At 39.8% G+C, this 21019-nt stretch overlaps 1 protein-coding gene and 1 non-coding gene across 3 annotated transcripts in view; one reads left to right on the top strand and one right to left on the bottom strand.

Moving 5' to 3' along the window:
• LOC125866229 (acyl-coenzyme A oxidase 3, peroxisomal-like) overlaps positions 1-21019 on the bottom strand; it is a 287150-nt gene that overhangs the window by 101336 nt on the left and 164795 nt on the right. The gene's annotated exons all lie outside the window — the stretch shown is intronic.
• On the top strand, positions 18169-18275 carry LOC125866474 (small nucleolar RNA R71). The gene has a single exon (XR_007446529.1). It is a non-coding gene; the product is annotated as a small nucleolar RNA R71 (small nucleolar RNA).

The raw sequence follows: 21019 nt of genomic DNA, 5'->3' as shown, positions 1-21019 counted from the left end.
CGCGAAATATTAATTAAATTGGTCACACGTACTTTGTTGCTAAATTGGTAGAGAAAACTAGGGTGCCAAAATTTCGCGCCCATTTTTAGCGACCAAACAAATATTTCATCGCCAATCCATCGTTATATCATAACTCAAAAAATTATTTGTAATTCTTGCGATAAAATGTCTATTCCGTTGCGAATCTGTTGCTATTTAGTGACTGAATAAAATTCATCGCTCATATCCGTCGCTAAACACTATTTTTTTAGTCGAGCTAAGACATTCAGGGGTTGTGTAACTATTGTTAGAACGCTTCCTTATGGATGTAGAATAGTGAAGATTCCTTAGGTGCCAGGTCATGGTGATATGTTGGATTGGACAAAGGGTTGTTTCACTGATAGCATTATTTGATGTGGGATGCGTAGTATCTATTGTCATGTTAGGGGTCCCTAAGGGGGGAATTGTCCTAAAGTATCCATAGCGTTGATTGCTCTCATTGTTCCATTGTATGGTCGAATTATCTTAACGAAAGCCTTATTTTTGGCCCTCGTGTGAAGGTTGTCATAACTTGTGTCCATCCACTATTAAATGACTTCACTTAATAGAGTCCTAAGGGCAATCTCTTTGAGAAGGAGGCGTGCTAGTTTTTATTAGCTGTCCTAGGGAAAAGAGTAAATGTTGGTTATTGGCATGTCCAAGCTAAGATCGATTGAGGCGAGTAAGGTTGCCTAGCTTACTTGGTAAATGACTCATTTCTTTAGCTTAGCAGCCATGGATTGATTCTAGATAGTTCACTTGTATACCCCTATTCTCCGAGTTCACGTTCTGATCTGGAAAATCTACTTTTCAAACGAGTTCTTTAGTTTTTGGACAAGACATGTGGGAACCAGGAGGTAACGCGTCTATTAAAGCAATCGGGCAAATGCATGTATACTAGCTTACTAGCCTAGTGCTACTCATCCACAAAAGACTTGCTAGAATAGTTATCACCCTTCTTCTTGACTTTTCTTTCCCAGATAAACCCCATGTATGAAGCTCTCAGATTACGTATTTATCTTTTAAACAAGCCAAACCAAGGCCTTCCTTTTAGAGAAAGCAATTGTCCTACTATACCCACAATCTAGCTGAATGAACTGTCTCGGAGAGCAGCGGAAAGTCACTTGGCTCTAAGGAGAGGATCAAGAAAGAAATATCTTAGGGAAAGGTCGCTACTCTACAAACCAAGTCTTTGTGATGAGGCACCCACTTTCTTTTTGATCCCTCAGTAGCCTTTCCTTTCATTGAGGAGTGGATGGAAGCTTTAACATAGACGGATGTGGGACACAAAAATAATAGATTCAGGTGCTCATGTGTCAAGAGATTATTCTCCCTAAGTAGCATTCTGGTAAGCACATAAGGAATTATCATGTCTCTGAAAATATAAAGCTAAAAGTAATCTTTGGTATAGATATTGATATTGACTCACCTAGCTCTGCGGGAGGTGGGTTGGGATCAAAAGAAGAAAGGTCGGACACATCAAACTCTTTAGAGATTGTTTCATGTCAATTTTCATTGTGAATTTCATGTGTATGCCCCTGAAAGCGAGAGCTCGAGGTGGTGGGAAAGGAAAATCAATAAGATAGGATGCTCTGTCCCAACTAACAAGAGTTGGAAGATTCCAGCTTTGAATCTTTTGCTTAGCGGTGATCATTTCTTCCACATCATAAAAGTCTTTAGTTCTTCTATTTCAATGGTTGGGAACACTTCTTACTTTCTTTATTATATCGGGGAATTTTGTCTCTTGGTCCACTAACTCCATAAAGGGCTAGTGGGCTAGGGTAGAGCCTCTAGCACCAATATCGATGAACCAAATGTGTCTTTTTATGGTGTGGAATGGGAAGATCAAGAACAAAACCTCTATCGCTTATCCTATCATCGGCGATAAGCTTTTTTCATTCGTTAATATGGGTAGTTAGAGTCCTTTGCTCGTATGCTTGGCATTACTGTAATCACACCAGTCTTCCTTCATTTTTACTCTATATGAAATGGAAACCCTAATAGAGACTAACCACACGGTGATAAAAAACTCATCCTGTTTATTCCCCAAAAGAGTTTTTTTGAAGAGGTTTCAATGAGACAACAATTATATATAGTGTTACAAGGAATGTGTTGGGTATTATTTGCCCTGAGTTTCTTACCATAAATAAGTTTTCCTTTAAGGAAAAGGTTTTGGATTGAATAGTCGTTTTCTTATAGGAAAAGGTTTAGGACTCTATAAAAAGAGGTTTGTTCCTTCTAACTTAATTAGCATTCACAATGTAGTCCTAGGAGTTTTGAGAGTTTTGGTTATGAGGAAGAATTTTGTGAACCTCCTTGTATTCCGGGTGAATTGGTTGAGGTTGTTTTTCTATATATTTTGAACTCTCATATTTATAATGGATTTGTCATCTCCTTTGTGGATGTAGGTCACTTGACCGAACCACGTTAAATCTTTGTGTCTTTTGGTATATTTCTTGTTTGTCTTGTTACTCGTGGTCTTTCGAGGTTTGCTTTGCTAGCTTCCGCATTACACCTATTTATTTTCGGTTCTAACAAGTGGTAGTAGAGCCAAGTTCAATGATGGAGCCAGGTCCAATGGTTCGATGATGGAGCCAAGTTAGAGACGTGTGTTCATCTTGACGGGTGAAGTTCTGGCCGCAACATTTTTGACAATGTGAAGATTTTTGTTAGAGAAATTGTTTCAGAGAGGTTCTCTGTGTTGAGACATAGATTTGATAGATGAAATTATAGAGATTAGAAACAAACTATTGAAGATCATGTGAAGAAAGTGGAAAAATTTATTGTTAGAAACTCAGGCCAAGGAGGAGATTTGTTGGGTATTATTTTCACCGAGTTTCTTACCATAAATAAGTTTTCCTTTTAGGAAAAGGTTTTAGATTGGCTAGTCCTTTTATTGTAGGAAAAGGTTTAGGAGTCGATAAAAAGAGACTCGTTCCTTCTACCATAATCAATATTCACAATGTAGTCCTAGGGGTTGGGACAGTTTCGGTTATAGGGGAGAATATTTTGAACCTTCTTGTATTCCGAGTGAATTGGTTGAGGTTGTTTCTCTCTATATTTTATACACTTATATTTATAGTGGATTGCTCATCTCCTTTGTGGATATAGATCGATTAACCGAGCCACGTTATATCTTTATGTCTTTCGGTAGAAAACACTTCCTTAAATTCAAACACTACAGGAATGGACTTAATAAAGGGAGACTCAGTATTGACATCCCAAATATGAGCCAAATATGCCAAACACCCCTGCCCCGCCAGTTTCCTAGCCCGAACGAAAGATATGACCTTAGGTGGCTTATGCTTGTACACTCTTTCCTACTCTAACTTTTCCCTACCTGCAATCTCTAGAGTCACAGACTTATCATTACAATTAAGCACAACATAATAAAGGGACAACCAAGTCATGCCTATGATTATATCAAAGTAAGTCATATCCAGAATAACCAAATCATCCCAAGTCTGAAAACCCATAAACAGGACAGAACAAGCACGATAGACATGGGTGACTATGACATACTCTCCAACTAGAGTAAAAACATGGATGGAGGCATCAATCACATCACAAATCGCATAAAATCCCAAGACAAACTGAACTGACATATATGAATAAGTAAAACCCGAATCAGACAAGAGAGTAGCCATTCGGTCACAGACAAGAATAGTACGTGTGATCACGACATCAGACGTCTGAGCCTCGGTCTTACCTAGAAAGGCATGAAATTGAGCCCTATCATTTGACAGGTAACCTCCTTGTCTGGCTGCACTGCTCCTCTACCCACATTACCATTTCCCCAGCCTCCACGGCCTCGCTGATTTCCTCTTCCCCCATCTTGTGGACGTCCTCTGCTATTACTTACTACCGCTGCCCTCTGGTACCACTACTATGGTATACTTTTGCATGGGGTTAGGCATGTGCAGATAGAGACAATCTCTCATCATATGTCCAGTTTCTCCACAATTTTAACAACTGCGGTCAAAAGACGGCCTACTGCCAGACACAGGTGCGGCTCCCTGACTATCTTGAATAGGATTCTGTTGTAGAGTTCCTGACTAACCACCCGTAGAAGCGGGAATGGCTGACTGAATTGGTCGGGCTGCAATTGTCGTCCTACCTGAACCTATCGAGTAGGAACCATGAAAGTTACTTGTGTTCTTGGGCTTCTTAGCCACAACCTTGACCTTCCAATCACGTCGAACTCCTTCCACTTTCTTCACAAAGTTTGTCACCCCATTTAAAATTTTACCTGTAGAGGTCATGTAAACATACAATACCTATAACTCGGGGTTTAATCCCTTGACGAATAGACGAATCCTCTCCTCCTCTGTAGTCACCAATTGTGTAGCATATATTGCCAAGGCATGGAACTTAGCCTCATAAGTAGCTACAAACATACCACCCTGTTCCAAGGCCATGAACTCATCCTTCTATCGATCCCTGAAAGTCCGAGATACATACTTCTCCAGAAACAAAACATGGAATTGCATGTAAGTGAGTGGGGGCAAGACTGGTGATCTGCATTCCACATAGGACCTCCACCACTGCTTAGCCTCACCTTGAAGGTGGAAGGTCCCGAACTCTTCCCCATGCTGGTGTACAATGCCTACCTTGTGAAACCTCTCATAACAATCCAAAATGAACTCATAGGCATCCTCACTCTCAGAACCATGGAACACAAGCGGTTTCAGCTTTAGAAACTTAGTCAACATCTCATGCTCAGTACCACTCATCACAAGACCCAATAGGAGATGGAAGAAGGCATCTGTGTCTAATGCTTCATCCAACTTGGAAACAGTAGCAACAATGGGGTGGTTGACTGGAGGTTGAGCAGCTTGCATTGTAAGAAGAACTCTAGAGCTGACCAAACCACTTAGAAAAGTCATGATTTGTTGAGCTATCATTGGGTATAAGGGAGGAAAACCTTTAGTATGAGCTTGTGCGTCCTCCTCTGGTCCAACATCCTTCTCGACTTCGATCTCCACATTCTGTTCCACATCTTCTTGGGGTGCAGGAGGGTCATTTTCCCTGGGAACATTCTCAACTAGGGCTTCACCCCTGGCGGGTGCTACCCTTCCTCAGCCTCTACCCTTTCCTCTTCCTCTACCCCTACCTCGACCACGACCTCTTGATGCAGGTTCATCTACTGGCTCATTGATGGGAGCTACGGGTTCAGATACAATTTTGGATCATTAGACACTAATTGTAATCAAGTCATAGCACGAAAAGAGAAGAAGACAAAGAGATTTCCTAAAGTCTTGTAGCCTCCGGAAGAAAAGTATAGACGTCTTTCTACCATTCTGCAAGATTCTACTAGACTCATTTTGGTACAATGAGATCAACGATCCTAGGGCTCTAATACCTACCTTCTCATGACCTAGACCGTCGTGATTGACACACACACTAACCCTCCGATGGGAGAACTCCTACTACAACCCGACTAAGTAACTTAAAGAAACTAAACCATTTAATGATAGAGAAGCATATTTAAATGATGATTTTAGTACTGAGTTCCCATAAACTCAGAAGGTTTAACAAAAACAACAAAGCATAAACATTGCAGAATTCAACCCCTAGACCTGAAAGTCATTGTACCAAAACACTACTAATCAACAAGTCTATGAAAAAGGGGGTGCAACCCCGAAAACTAAACATAAGTAGAGTCTGAATATATAGCCTGAGTCCGAAAAGAATGGACTAAATGAATGATGGATCCATTGAAGCCTGAAACAACTAGCTCACCCTCTAATCCGGGGTTATTTAATGATCTCCTAGCTGAGGTCTAAAAGTAGCCGTCTGAAGATGACCTATACTAAAAAAAGAAGGAGAAAGTGGAGTATCAGTACACGATACCACTGTGTACTGGTAGGATCACGCGGCTATTCGAGTAAGCGAAATATACGCAAGTAATAACAACACCGTAAACACACATATACAGGATGTATAATTAAATTATCATTTTAGGAGCAATATTCAATTTTCCAATTTCAATGATAGGTAGATATGAACGTAACAATCACAAATGGTCCTCTCATAGAACCCACACCCAAATTGTTAGCGTGTCATAACGTGACACCCGATCCAATATATGTGTCGAAACGTGATACCCGGTCTAACATATGTGTCGGAATGTGACACCTGGTCCAGTCAACACAACCATAGTCACAATCATACCCATAATGAACAGTGCACATAGTCACACAATCAAGTAACAGGTTCATGGCATGTAATTGTTCATACACAATCATTTCATTAGATTTGATTCATGTTTCCCTATTCACATACATACATGCATACAATGGAGCAATTAATAGGCATATATTACACACCGGAAAGTCAAACCATCTCCTACCTCAAAACCAAGCCTAAACACTCCTAAGTCACTTGAGCCTTCCCTTTTCGGAGTCTTTCAGCTTGTTCTTGGTCTAAAATAAGTAATTAATGCAGGGATCAATAAACAAGGCCTAATTTACCTAAATTATAACAAAATATCAGCCCAAGGCCAATCCCATGATCCTAATGCTCAACTAGGGTTTTTCCCACAATTAACTACAGGCCAAAACCCTCCCCCAATGATAATTAACAAGGATTCTAAGTTCTATAAATGAAAATACGGATTAGGGAGTAATTAGCTTACCTTTGGCATGAGAATCCATGGGAATTTGATGAGAAAATGCCCTAGGTCATCCCTTAGCTCTTAAGAACGACGTTTTGTAGAAAATAACGCTTTTGGGGATTTCCTTAGTATAACTCATGACTGGCCCGCCACAGCGGGCCCATCCTGCCACAGCGGCCCCACCCTGACGGAATTAACCCCGTCCCAGCGGCTTGCACGAAGACAAAAACTCATAATTTGATTTCCAAGCTCCCATTCCTCAACACTCCTTTAAACCTTGACGTTTTAAAACTATCCTTTCAGACCAAGATCAGTTTCAGGAGTTCTACTCTCCCGAATTTGATTTTGTATAGCTGTACAGGCTCCTTAACGTCTTGACTATCTACTCATATGATCAAACTCATAATTAATTCCCCATCCATTACCGGATTTCCCCAGACCTCACCTGAATCAGATTTCATCCAAGTCTAGCCTAAGCGAGAAATTTCCAAGTTACTACTCAGAAGTTTTATGGCCCAAATTCCTTCCCCATTGACTTTTCCATAACGACGGGAATAGGTCGTTACAATAGATACCAATTTACCCATCACTCATCCCGAGTGATAAACTAGCAGAACTGGCTAAGACAAGAGTTGAGTAGTACCTGAATCGTCAAAAAATTGGGGATACTTGTCTCGCATGTCCTTCTCGATTTCCCAGGTAGCTTCCTCAACCGGACAACGCTTTCATTAAACTTTCACGGATTTTATCCCCTTCTTCCTCACCTTCCAGACATCGAGATCAAGAATTGCAATCGGTTTCTTAAAATCGAGTTCCACTTTATGATGTAAACTCCATCCTCATGATACTTCTTCAACATGGACACATGGAACACTGGATGGACTCCAGATAGGCAAGGAGGTAAAGCCAAACTATAAGCCATTGTCTCTACACAGTCAAGATTCTCAAATGTCCTGATGTATCGAGGACTAAGCTTGACCTTCTTGTCGAATCTCATCACCCCCTTTATGGGTGACAATTTTAGAAGAACTTGCTCTCTAGCCTGAAATGTTATGTCCCTTACCTTACGGTTTGCATACTTTTTCTATCGACTCTTGGTTGCTAGAAGATTAGCTTGGATGCCTTATCCTGAGCATCTTTCACCAAATCAACCCTTAAACGTTTCACATCTTTAGCCTCAAAACACCCTATGGTTGATCTACATCCCCTCCCATAAAGTGCCTCAACAGTTCCATGTCAATGTTGGAGTGGTAATTATTTTTATAGGAGAACTCACACAAAGGTAGGAACTTATAACAATGCCTTCCAAAGTCAATCATGCATGCCCTCAACATGTCCTCTAACACTTGAATAGTTCTCTTTGACTGCTTGTCGGTCAGTGGATGGAAGGCTGTGCTAAAAGTAAGTTGAGTGTCCAACTCCTCATGTAATTTTCCCCAAAACTTGGATGTGAACTGCGTACCACGGTCTGAGATGATGGAAAGGGGCACCCATGCAGCCTCACTATCTCTTTCACATAAACCTTAGCCAACTGTTGAGCATTATAGTCAACTCTGACTAGAATGAAGTGGGCTGACTTAGTCAGTCTGTCAACTACCACCCAAATGGAACAAACTTCCCTAAGGTCTTGAGAAGACTAACCATGAAATCCATAGCTATCATTTCTCACTTCCATTCAGGAAGTGGCATTCACTGAAGTAAACCAACAGGACTTTGGTCCTCATACTTTACCTGCTGACAGTTTTGACACTTAGCGACAAACTCAGCTATGTCTTTCTTCATACCAGGCCACCAATAAAGTCATTTCAAGTCTCAGTACATCTTTGTCACACCCAGATGAATGGAATACCACACCATGGGATTCTGTTAATATCTTCTTAATCAAGTCATCTACTCGAGGAACTCAAATTCTTCCCTTAAAACTGAGCACACCACCCGCATCAAGAGTCGCGTCTTGTGCCTTGCCAGACACTGTCTTTTTTCTAAGCTCATTTAAACTCTCATCCTCAAAATGCTTGGCCTTGATCTCCTCAATGAATGTGGGGGCCTAACCTCAATGTTGGGAACTTAGACTCCAAGGTTTGAATCTCTTTGGCCAAAGGTCGCTTGGACACACCCAAGAAAGCTAGACTACCCATACTCACCGTCTTCCAGCTTAATGCGTCTCTTACCACATTGGCCTTACTCGGATGATACTAGATGGTAACATCATAATCCTTGAGTAACTCCATCCACCTTCGTTGTCTCAGATTAAGGTCCTTCTGGGTGAATACATTTTGTAGACTACGATGATCAGTAAACACCTCACACTTGACACCATAAAGGTAATGTTGCAAATCTTGAGAGCAAACACTACCGTTGCCAACTCTAAGTCATGCGTCGGGTAGTTTCTCTCATGCACCTTCAGCTGTCGCAATGTATAAGCTATGCCATTTCTTTTCTTAATCAACACAGTACCCAAGCCCGAATGTGAAGCATCACAATAAACAATGAAATATTTACCTTCCACCGGTAGTGTCTGAATATATGTTGTGGTTAGAAGAGTCTTGAGCTTTTGGAAGTTGTCTTCCCATTTGTCAGTCCACTCAAAATGCACCCCTTTTGGGTTAGCCTTGTCTAATGCATGGCGATGGAAGACAATGTTTTCACAAACCATCAGTAGTAGCTGGCGAGCCCACAAAACTCCTAACTTTAGTCACAGAGCTAGGACAGGCCCAGTTTTTGACTGCTTCGATCTTTTGGGGGTCTACCATTACCCTTTCCTTGGAAACCTCATTCCCCAAAAAGGCAACTGAAGCCAACTACAACTCACACTTGGAAAATTTTGAATACAACTTCTATTTTCCAAGGACACCCAAAACATTACGAAGATGGTCAGCATGCTCTTTCTTACTCATCGAATAAACCAAAATGTCATCAGTAAAGACGATAACAAAAGAATCCAGGAATGGTTTGAACACACTATTTATCAAACTCATGAAGGCTGCAGGCGCATTCGTCAACCCAAACGACATCACTAAGAACTCATAGTGCCCTTAGCGGGTCCTGAATGCCGTTTTGGGTACATCCTCGGGCCATATCTTTAGTTGATGGTAACCAGACCTTAGGTCAATTTTAGAGAAAACTGATGCAACCTACAACTAGTCAAAGAGATTATCTATCCAAGGCAACGAATATTTATTCCAAATGGTGACCCTATTCAATTGTCGATAATCTATACATATCATCATACTACCATCTTTCTTCTTAACAAACAAGACAGGAGCACCCTGATTAACGTATCAAGGCATTTAATCTAATACTAGATGCCAACGATCGTTCGTCAATATAATAACACAACTACGTTAGTTGGAGTCAATCCCACCTGGAGTAGTACTTTCTTCAAATTCAATAATAAAAGTACAATGACAACCTCTTCAATCAAACAATTCTTGCACAATTAATGTTCAAATCTCAAACTTCAGGTTTTTCCTATCAATTCCAAATTTACAATTGAACACAAACAATCAAATATTAGAGTAAATCTTGGGGAATTAATAAGACAATTATTGAATCTCAACTAAGTAGATACACATTACTGCTCATAATGGGATAATTTGTTGTGGGTAGATCGAACCATATATAAAGTAACTTTCTCTCGAACAATTACCTTTTCTATGTTGAATTCTCTCGAACTTCAACACCAATCGAAAGAAGCCCAGCTTTTTACCCTCATCAAATTACCATTTTCGACCTGAATACAAAGGATGAGTCACTTGTTTAACTCTCTCAAGCTGAAACCAAGGAAACCCACTACTAATGACGCTAAGATTGTCACCTTGGTTCCACACCTCTCTCTCGAGCAAGTGCACAACACTGAAATTTGACACACGAAGTCGCGCAATTCAACTTTGAAACATAACGACAACTTAGACCCACTTCAAATTAATGCCATTCTTTGCAAATAACAAACACCCACTAGGTAAATTCAACAATTGGCTTCATGATCAAAACCCCAAGTAAAGGGTTTTAGCCACTCATCTCAAAAATTAAAGAATCAAAATCCGTTATCACTCACATAGTTGGGTACAAAATGAGAATTATAGATGAAAATTAATTGATAGTATCCCTCTCAAAATCTTGCTAAAATCACTCACTAAGCCATTTGGTAGTGTTTTCTCTCTAAGTAATTATTTCCTTCTTTTTGTGAATGACTCTCTCTCTAGCCAAAACTATTTTAAACAAGTCTGAAGTGTCACTGCATATGACTACTCGGCGAAGTAAGTCGGGTATCACTGACAGATCGGTGAATCCCCGATTGTTTTTCATCTCGCCTTTATTTTTTGCTTTTTCTTGATCTGGCTACTGTAAATTTAGGTGATTCAAGTCGAGATCGATGAATGACTCTGTGATTCACCCTTCATCCTTCTATCTCGCCCATCAGCACTTGCTTGAATCTTCTTTAGCACTTTTGGCGACCTCGTTGTCCTTCACTGAATAGATCAGCGATACACCGAATATGTTTGTTGCTCACCGAATTCTCCTTCATTTTAGCTCTGGCATTCTATAACTTTAGGAAGTATCTTGGCGATTTGGCGATTCGCCGAATAACATTGGCGATTTGGTGATTCGTCGAATGACATCATAGATCATCAGGTTTTCATTTATGCATTCATTTAGCTTGCTTTGTTCCTTTCTGCCCAATAGTGTCCATGCTTTGTCTCTAACTCCAAATACCTGAAACTGAAGGACTTTCATCAGTTAATAAGATAAAATATGCATTTGAGAACACTAAATCTCTCAAAATAATGCCTTAAAAGAGTCCAAATTGTGGACTCATCAACACCCCAACTTAAACTTTTGCTTGTCCTCAAGTAAAACTCAAGTTTAGCAGTTCAAAAAGAATGTCTCAAATAGTGCTACACAAGACTTAATCATGAATGCACACAAAATGACTTAACTTACTTGTGCAAGGATCAATTGTGCACTCAAAGATTCAAGCGGTGACTCACTATTACCAAAGAATCTCATGCTCACTATACTTGCGTCAAATGCAAGTTCAAGCTCAACAAAGATATTCAAATGTCCTCACACAAAGAATGATTCCATATTCACTCAATGGTTCAACAAGTTAAAGTTCTGGAATCAAGATCAACACTCACACTCACAAAGATAAACAAAATGCATGATTTCACCCATAAGTTTGCCCTTATTTTCCAATCGGCTTTTGTTTTAGCTTATTCAAGATCAAAAAGGTCTTTTCAAGGCTTGTACTGGAGTTAAGTGTAAAGGTGTGGTCATGTAGGCTTATAGGTTGAAATCCTCATGAAATGTGATGTGAACAGCACCTTCTTTCCTTTTCTTTATCATTTTCATTCAAGCTCAAAAGTCACTTCTTATTCACCCTCCATGGACCGTTGGAAACCCCAATTTCTTTGTATTTTCACAACTATACTCCACAACTTTTTCTTTCTTTTTCTTTTTCAATCTTTTCTTTTTTGTCTCCTTTTTTCTATATGGAGGGATTCCATTTTTTCTCAAAACATGGGCAAAAGGGACTTCTTTGCATTTTCTTGATTTACCGTTTCTTTTCACCCACCCCCAACTTAGGCCTAAGTTGACTATTCAAATAAACCACAAATCATGAGGATTATGGGTAATGGATCAATAAAAGGTCACAATGTTATCAAGTTTCTTCCAAGAAAAGGGTAAGGCTCAAAGGGTGTTCAAAAGAGGTTCACACACTCACAAGGTTAGACACAAAAGAGGTATAGTTTCAAATTGGTTCACACTCTTTGAATTTGCCTAAGATCATCCCAAGAAATTGCATCACTTTGTCAACCAGACCAATGGGGCAAATTCTAGGTGTCATCACACATGGTTCACGGTAAGCTCATCACACAAGGCATTGGCACCAATGTCAACCAAGACTCCACACTTTCTTTAGTGTGCAAAGTTCATTACAAGAGATTCCAATTGATACTTGGCTAGTCACAACGAGATGCAAGGAGTTCACATATTGTCTATGCAATTTCAATTGGCCTCGTCGTAGCCGCACATTCAATTTTGTTCGATTATGAGCACTATTCAAGTCATCAGTATTGATCAGACTAATACTTAAATCTGCACAAGAACAACCATATTCTACACAAATAGGGGGTATTAAAATAAGGAGGGAGAACACTGAGTAATCTCCACACCCCCACCAAAAGCAGTCTGCATTGTCCCTAATGTGGGTAGAGAGAGGGAATTTACCACAAATAATACAAAATAGGAATAATAATTAAAAATTGACAAGAAATGAAAACAATCTAGTGTGTAAACAAGTAGAGTAGGGTAACATGAATCTTCACTAAATGCCCAGTTGGCAATGGAGTGAAACAGTCGCTGAATGTTTCGGCGATGCGCCTAATATTCTTCAGATCGCCCTTAGTTCCAGTAGACTGCACTCCCAGAGAAGGTAGATCAGCGAAGATGTAAGGGATCGCCGAACAAATTGGTGATCCGCATAATGAACTCAAAGCATCGCCAGTCGATCCTTGAGGGACTTTTTCCGCATTGATTAGAAAGGGCAAGGGAAGTCAGGTCGCCTAAACTCATCGGCGCTATGCCGACTGGTGAAGATGTCCTGTTGAATGTTCCAGAGTCTCAGTCTAATTTTTGAGATCCATAAAGCAAACCAAATCGTGCTCGCCGAAATGGTTCGGCGACTCGCCAAGAATACTTTTGTCTCACTTATGATCCCACTCCTGCAAAATCAACACACATTATTTAAAACACTAACCCTTGGGTTGCCTCCCAAGAAGCGCCTTATTTAACGTCATGGCACATTGTGGAAATGCTCTCAAGCATCTTCCAGGTACACCACCTCAATCAAAGAAATCTCCTGGCATTCTCCAAAGTATAATTTTAAATATTGCCCATACACCTTAAATGCAGGTCCCTCTTGACCCTTAACTTTTATGGCACCATTGGTGAATCCTCTTGTCACTCTAAATGGTCCTGACCATTTAGACTTGAGTTTTCCAAGAAAGAGTCTAAGTCGGGAGTTGTATAGTAACGCCCAATCTCCCACCTTAAACTCTGTTTTAAGTATTTTTGCATCTTGCCACTTCTTCATCTTTTCCTTGTAGAGATCTAAACTTTCGTAAGCTTTAGACTTGAATTCGTCCAATTCGTTTAACTGCTCTACCCTTTCTTTTGAGGTTTTTGTCCAGTCCAAATTCAGAGCTTTCATTGCCCACATTGCTTTGTGTTCTAACTCGACTGGTAGATGGCAAGACTTCCCAAAACCTAACTGATATGGAGACATACCGATTGGAGTTTTTTAAGCAGTGCGATACGCCCATAGTGCGTCATCAAGCTTTAGAGACCAATCAGTCCTATTAGTATTCACTATCTTTGCTAGGATGCTCTTGATTTCTCAGTTTGATACTTCAGCTTGACCGCTTGTTTCGGGATGATATGGAGTTGTTACTTCGTGTTTCATCCCATACTTACTCAATACAGTCGAGAACCATTTATTGCAAAAAAGGGAACCACCATCACTGATAATAGCTCGAGAAGTACCAAATGTAGCAAAGATGCAGCGTTTTAGAAATTGAACCACATTTATCCCTTCATTGTTTGGAAGTGCAACAGCTTCTACCCATTTAGAAACATAATCTACTGCCACCAAAATATACTTATTACCAAAAAAACTCACAAATGGGCCCATGAAATCGATTCTCCAAACATCAAATAGCTCGACTTCTAAAATGGGAGTAAGGGGTAACTTGTATCTTTAGATACTCCACCTTGCTTCTGACATTGGGTGCATTTATTCACAAATACATGTGCATCTTTGTAGAGGGATAGCCAATAGTATCCACTTTGGAGGACTTTAGTGGTTGTACGCACACCGCTATGATGGCCCCCAATCGGTGAAGCATGACAAGCATGGAGAATTTCCACCGCTTCTTCTTCTGGAACACATTGTCTAATGAAATGATTCGCACATTCTTAAAACAAGTATTGTTCATCCCAGAAGTACCTTTTAATGCCGAACATGAACCTCTTTTGTTGGTAGAAGTTCAGTTCATCCGGCATTAATCCGCACACTATGTAATTGGCAAAATCTGTATACCAAGGAGTTTGTTTAAGAGTTATTGCGAACACTTGTTCATCAGGGAAGCAATCGTCTATGTCAACCTCAGGCACATGATTCTCCTTGCCCTCTAACCTGGATAAGTGTTCAGCCACTTGATTTTTGCAACCTCTTCTATCTTGTCCAATTCTTGCAATAGGAGCACCCACCTTATCAACCTTAGTTTTGCATCCTTCTTTGCCATTAGGTAATGGAGTGTAGCATGATCAGTGTGAACAATTACTTTAGTGCCTAACAAATACGCCCAAAATTTCTCAAATGCATAGACTACCGCAAGCAACTCTTGTTAAGTCACGATATAATTACGCTAAGCACTATTTAGAGTCTTGCTTGCGTTATAAATTGGGTGAAAAATATTATTGCATTTCTGCCCCAACACGACACCCAATGTCGTTCCACTTGCATCACATATTACTTCAAAAGACTCTGACCAATCATGACTGATATTGACTGGGGTCGATACTAATTTTTCCTTCAAGCATCGGAAAGCCACCATACAAGCATCATCAAAATGGAATTTCACCTCTTTCTGTAAGAGTTTGCATAAATGATGTGCAATCTTTGAGAAGCCTTTGATGAACCTCCGGTAGAAACCGGCATGTCCCTAGAAACTACGAACCCCATTTATCGAAATTGGTGGTGGCAATTTCTTAATAACTTCAACCTTTGCTCTATCAACCTCCAGCCCCTTTTTGCGACACCTTGTGCCAAGTACTATTCCTTTTTTAACCATCAAGTGACACTTTTCCTAGTTAAGGACCAAGTTTGTTTCCACACATCTTTGAAGAACTTTTCCTAAGTGTACTAAGTATGTCTCAATTGTATCACCCACAACTGAGAAGTCATCCATAAATACCTCCATTGAATCTTCTATCATGTCGGCAAAAATCGATTGCATGCAACACAAGAAAGTTGTCGGGGCATTGCATAACCCGAAGGGGATCCTTTTTATAGACAAAAGTTTCATAGGGACATGTGAAGGTGGTTTTCTCTTGGTCTTTCGATGCGATGGAGATTTGGTTGTAACCGAAATATATATCTAAAAAACTGTACCACCCCCTTTCTGATAGCCTGTCAAGCATTGATCCATGAAGGGCATAGGAAAAATGATCGTTTTCAGTCCACGAATTTAACTTTCGATAATCCATGCATACTCTCCAATCGATCGCCGGTCTAGTCGGCACAAGCTCCCCCTTTTCATTTGGGACTACGATGATACCTTCCTTTTTTTCAGTACACATTGCACCAGACTTACCCATTTGCTATCGACGATGGGGTAGATTACACATGCGTCCAACCACTTGATGATCTTTTTTTTACCACTTCTTGCATTAGTGGGTTGAATCTCCGTTGATGCTTAACACTAGGCTTACACTCATTATCAAGCTGGATTTTGTGAGTACAAATACCGGGAAGGATGCCCATTATATCAGCGATGGTTTATCCTATAGCTTTATATGTATTCGCAACACTTCAAGGAGCAATTTCACCTTCCATTTAAGCAGTTCAACTGCGATGATCACCGGTAAAGTGTTATTTGCCCCCAAAAAAGCATATCGGAGATGAGAGGGAAGTGTTTTCAATTCCAGATTAGGTTGTTCTTCTGTTGATGGCATTGCGGGAGGACTCTCTCTATTTTTTAGGTCAATATCCAACTTGACTGGAGTCTTTGAATACCCTCCTAAACCTGTCAAAGAAGCTACTACCTCCTTATAGCCCTGAATTTCATATTCATCATAATTAGCAAGTACGGCTTCAAGGGGTTCATTCATGCACATCAAGTGGCTTACACTAGCTACTGCCTCATCGATAATATCATCAGTAGACACCACATGAATGTCACTTGGGTGTTTCATGGATTTGCATATATTGAAATTTACCTCATCTTCGTTCACCCGAAACCTCAATTCTCCATTTTCAGCATCCACCAATGCTCTCCCAGTTGCTAAGAATGGCCTTCCCAAAATAATGGGAATTTCAAAATCTATTTCACAATCTAAATTAACAAAATTAGTCGGAAAAATGAACCGTACGACCTTCACCAAGATGTCATAAAGTATCCCCATGGGATGTTTGATTGAGCGGTCTGCCATCAATAGTCTCATTGTGGTTGCTTTCGGTTCACCCAATCCAAGTTGTTTGTATATTGCATAGGGCATTAAGTTGATGATTGATCCTAGGTCACATAAAGCTTTAGCGAGTTGGAGCATGCCTATGGTGCACGGAATGGTGAATACCCCAGGGTCCTTCCTCTTTTTGATTAGCTCCTTAGTCATAATTGCACTACAATTATGGGAAACCTCAATTGTCTCAAAATCCAAACTCCTCTTTTTCGTGACCAACTCTTTCATGAACTTGGCGTATCTCGGCATTTTCGACAATGCTTCCACAAGAGGGAGGTTGATTGATATTGTCTTGAACACTGACAAGAACTTCTTGAACTTTTCATCTTCATTTTCCTTCTTTAAACGTTGGGAAAATGGTGAAGGTATTTAGGGTAAAGGTTGCATGACTTTTGGAATTTGAACGTGTTCTTCCACTTTCTTTTGTGGTTCTTTGGCAAGGTTTTGATGAATAAGCAACTCTTGTTCCTTCATGCCTTCACCTTCTTCATGCTTTTGAGCATCTTCATTTTCTATCACATTACCTATTACTAGCTTTCCGCTTCGAGTAACCACAACCAACCCTCTATTGTCATCTTTTATCGTTATCTTTAGTTTCAACTTAGCTTATAATAAACGCAGTTGGACTTCAAGTGTCTTGATGGCGTTGGCATGAGAGTTCATTTTACTGTTCAATGATGAAAAGTCATCTTTCATCCCTTTCAACAAATCATCCAAACCTTCAACTTTGTCAAGTATGCGTGACAACAAGTTATTCACTCGGGGACTGCTCACATTATCTTTTGATTTTGGGCTTTCACTTAAGTGAGTATGGTTTTCCTCATAATTATCTTCCCTTCTCCAAATATCATTTTGCTCGGCCTAATCTTGATAATATATCCTTTGTTCTTGTCCCATATGATAGTTCCAACCTTTATTTCTGCCTCGCTGTAGAGAGAGGGTGGAAACCCTCCTCATATCTCTTGGAGTTCCAACCTTGATTCTCCCCTGGCCTTAAGTAACCGGAAGAAGAACCCTCCTCAACTTTAAACACTGCACATCTTCTTGATGTTTTCATCCCTTTCTTTTTCTTTATCAAGTTGCTCTTGTGTTAATCTAAAATGAAATGGAGAAACTTGATCCTCTTTGGTGTACCATGCTTGGTTTATTCTAATCATGTCATCCAAAAAAATGAAGCTACCTCAAATGATTGTAACATTATTCCTCCCCGTATCAATTGATCAGCCACTCCTTTATTAATCAAATTGAGACTCCGGTAGAAATATTGAAGTAACAAATCGTTTGGTAGCCCATGAGTTGGGCATTTAAGTATGAGCTTCTTGAATCTCACCCACGTTTCATGTATGGGTTCCCCCTTCTGTCGCTTGAAAATTTGAATTTCGTCTCTAAGTTTCATCATCCTTGATGGAGGGAAGAATCTTGTGTTAAATGCTATAACCAGCTCCTCCTATGATGTGATGGAATTGTTTGGTAACTCGGCTAACCACTTATTAACGTCTCTCATTAAGGACTGTGGAAATAATCGCAGCCAAATTGACTCTTGAGACACATTTTTGAATAAAAAGGGCTGCAAACCTCTGTAAAGTTTCTCACATGCTCATGCGGGTCTTCGTGATCTAGCCATCCATATAGTCCCATCATTTGGAGAAGATGAAGAGTTATGCTAGTGACTTCAAACATTGCATCCTCATCAGTTTATGGGATGCAAATTGCACCTATTCCACCCGATTAAGCTGGGTTGTAGACACTATTAATGTCGTCTATACCATCTCGATGACCTACTTGGATGCCATTTATCTCTTCCTCACTAATGTTCACTTCTACATAGTCCAACCAACACTTACACAAAGCAGCCAAAACTAATTCAACTACAGCTAATGAATTTGAGAGTGTCAAATCTTCAATCAAAGAATTCTAAGTAACGCTACTCCTCGGTAGCGGCGCCATTTTGATTAACGTATCAAGGCATTTCATACAATACTAAATGCTAACGATAGTTCGTCAGTAAAATAACCCAACTACATGAGTTGGAGTCGATCCCACAGGGAGTAGTATTTTCTTCAAATTCAATAATAAAAGTACAATGACAACCTCTTCAATCAAACAATTCTTGAACCATTAATGTTCAAATCTCAAACTTTAGGTTTTACCTATCAATTCCAAATTTACACTTGAACACAAACAATAAAATATTAGAATAAAGCTTGGGGAATTGATCAATCAATTATTGAATCTCAACGAAGTAGATACACTTTACTGCTCATAATGGGATAATTTGTTATGGGTAGGTCGAAGCATATATAAAGTAACTTTCTCTCGAACAATTACCTTTTCTATGTTGAATTCTCTCAAACTTCAACATCAATCGAAAGAAGCCCAACTCTTTACCCTCATCAAATTCACTCTTTCGAACTGAATACAAAGGATGGATCACTTGTTTCACTCTCTCGAGCTGAAACCAAGGAAACCCATTACTAAGGACGCTAAAATTGTCACCTTGGTTCCACACCTCTCTCTCGAGCAAGTACACAACACTTAAATTTGACACATGAAGTCGCACAAATCAACCTTGAAAGATAGCAACAACTTAGACCTACTTCAAATTAACTCCATTCTTTGCAAATAACAAACACCCACTAGGTAAATTCAACAATTGGCTTCATGATCAAAACCCAAGTAAAGGGTTTTAGCCACTCATCTCAAAAATGAAAGAATCAAAATGCATTATGACTCCCATAATTGGGTACAAAATGAGAATTATAGATGAAAATCAATTGATAATATCCTTTCTTACAAAATCCCTCTCAAAATCCTGCTAAAATCACTCACTAAGCCCTTTGGTAGTGTTTTCTCTCTAAGTAATTCCTTCCTCCTTTTTGTGAATGACTTTCTCTCTCTAGCCAAAACTAATTTAAACAAGTCTGAAGTGTCACTGCATATGACTACTCGGCGAAGTAAGTCGAGTATTGCTGACATATCGGTGCGCCGATTGTTTTTCATCTCGCCTTTATTTTTCACTTTTTCTTGGTCTGGCTACTGTAACTTTAGGTGATCCAAGTCGAGATCACCGAATGACTCCACGATTCGCCCTTCATCCTTCCATCTCACCCATCAGCACTTGCTTGAATCTTCTTTAGTACTTTTGGCAACCTGGTTGTCCTTCGCCGAATAAATCGGTGATACGTCGAATATAATTGTTGCTCGCCGAATTCACCTCCAATTTAGCTTGACATTTTATAACTTTAGGCGGTATCTTGGCGATTTGGTGATTCACTGAATGACATTGGCGATTTGGCGATTCGCCGAATGGCATCATCCATCATCAAATTTTCATTTTTGCATTCCTTTTGCTTGTCCATGGTGTATCTCGAACTCCAAATACATGAAACTCAAGGACTTTCATCAGTTCTTGAGACAAAATATGCATTTAAGGACACTAAATCTATCAAAATAAAGCCCTAAAAATGTCTAAATTGTGGACTCGTCACACCTCACTGGGAAGAACTAAGACAAATGAACATTTTTATCAAGAAGCCCCTAGATTTGAGCTTTTGTAACAACTCATTCCCGTTATTATAAAAAAATCTAATGGGGAAAGAATTGGGGCCAAAAAACATTTGAGTAGTAACTTTGAATTTTCCAACCTAGTCTAGATTTGAACGAAATTAAAGTCGTTAAGGTGTAGGGAAATCTGGTAACAATTAGGTGACTTATTTATGATTTTGATTACATGAGTGGTAAGATAAGTCGTTAAGGAATCTGTACGACTTTACGAAATTATGGGTAGAACTCCCAGAATCAATCTTAGCGTGAATGGCATTTTCAGAGCGCCGTTGCTTAAAAGTGTGTTGTGAAATGGGGGTCTTGGAATTATTAAAATAGTTCATTGGTTCTGTGCAAGCCGCTTGGGAGGGATTTCTGCCACTAGGGCGGGGCCGTTGTAGCAAGGTAAGGACCGTTGTGGCGGGTCTGACGTGACTTAAGGTCGTAAATAAACCCCAAAACATGTTTATTATGCACTTTTCAACTTTGAGAGCTAAGGAACGACCCCATACCTTCGCGATTAGCACCCACACAAACCCTTTGGTGGGAGAACCATTACTACAACGCAAACAAACAAATTTTAAGAAAACTAAG

This window comes from Solanum stenotomum, chromosome 5 (genome assembly GCF_019186545.1).
Source record: "Solanum stenotomum isolate F172 chromosome 5, ASM1918654v1, whole genome shotgun sequence".
Classification (NCBI taxonomy): domain Eukaryota; kingdom Viridiplantae; phylum Streptophyta; class Magnoliopsida; order Solanales; family Solanaceae; genus Solanum; species Solanum stenotomum.
The sequence above is the reverse complement of the archived record's forward strand: the minus strand, read 5'-3'. Positions and strand labels throughout refer to the sequence as shown.